Source organism: Oncorhynchus gorbuscha, linkage group LG16 (assembly GCF_021184085.1).
Source record: "Oncorhynchus gorbuscha isolate QuinsamMale2020 ecotype Even-year linkage group LG16, OgorEven_v1.0, whole genome shotgun sequence".
NCBI lineage: Eukaryota > Metazoa > Chordata > Actinopteri > Salmoniformes > Salmonidae > Oncorhynchus > Oncorhynchus gorbuscha.
This window is the reverse complement of record NC_060188.1, coordinates 84,035,979-84,037,061: the sequence shown is the minus strand read 5'-3', so window position 1 is coordinate 84,037,061 and position 1,083 is coordinate 84,035,979. Positions and strand designations below refer to the sequence as shown.

The 1,083-nt window shown below is 42.3% G+C and overlaps 1 protein-coding gene across 1 annotated transcript in view; it reads right to left on the bottom strand.

Annotated features, from left to right (window-relative positions):
• LOC124000705 (chondroitin sulfate N-acetylgalactosaminyltransferase 1-like) overlaps positions 1-715 on the bottom strand; it is a 70,394-nt gene extending 69,679 nt beyond the window's left edge. Inside the window, exon 1 of the mRNA XM_046307277.1 lies at positions 395-715. The gene's annotated coding sequence lies outside the window, so the exon portion shown is untranslated. The remainder of the gene's footprint in view (positions 1-394) is intronic.
• Between the last annotated feature and the right edge of the window lie 368 nt (positions 716-1,083).

Below are 1,083 nucleotides of genomic sequence, written 5' to 3'. Positions count from 1 at the left end.
GTGTGTGTGTGTGTGTGTGTGTGTGTGTGTGTGTGTGTGTGTGTGTGTGTGTGTGTGTGTGTGTGTGTGTGTGTGTGTGTGTGTGTGTGTGTGTGTGTGTGTGTGTGTGTGTGTTATATTTCATAAGGCTTAGCCTATACATTCAGCGTTATATTCTTGATGCTGAAACCATTTCCATCGCCAAATCTCATCTCACCATCTAGGAAAGAGACTAAACTTCCCTGATGTGGACAGACAGTTAATTTGGTATTTACATGGCAACATGTGCCCGCATCAACCGCCAAATCAAACAATATTGAACACAGGCAAAGGTTATCCTACTTACCCACAGCATGACACTCTCAAACATTAGACACACAGAGAGACGATAACAATCATCATGCTTTCGCCATACCTTTCATTCAACCATTTCTCCTTATTCCAGTGGAAGATTCTCGTTGCGATACCCCGGTCTTCAAGCTCTGGACCGTAAGCACGAGTGTAAAAAGTGCGGTGAATAAAGAGCATGTGTGTACTCACACAGGAAGAGGATTCTGCGAGCCCAGCCCGCCGCGGTGGTTTCTCCGCCTCTCCTCAACACTCACATAAAGGATGTGTTGTTACCTGATTCAGCATGCCCTTATAGCACAATAAACACTACTGGCTTTCATACATTCATACAGTCATATGCCAGCAAGAAAGTAGCTTAGTCCTTTTCGACTGAATCTCCTAAGAGACATGTGGATCTGGTTTCGTCTATACCCAATTTTAGTTGTGCTGTAGCTTATATTATTTGGTCTTGTCTGATTCTGAGATAGACTGGCAGTCCATATGAAAACATCGGCGAGATGAGAGTTGAGAAACTCCCCTAACGCACAGCATGCGTAAAAAGCGCAGTACGGTTCTGTCTTTTGGTCTAGTATGAACATGTAGGCAAACAACTTTGGTGTTGAAATATCAAATGTACCATTATTGGCTAATATGAAGAGGGAAATAAATGTTAGTCTAAAAATAAATGCCAGTCTATCCCGATTGATATCCTATTTGAATTTGAACTGCGTGACCGTTATTCTAAAAAGGTGCGTCTACACTGTAAAAAAAAGT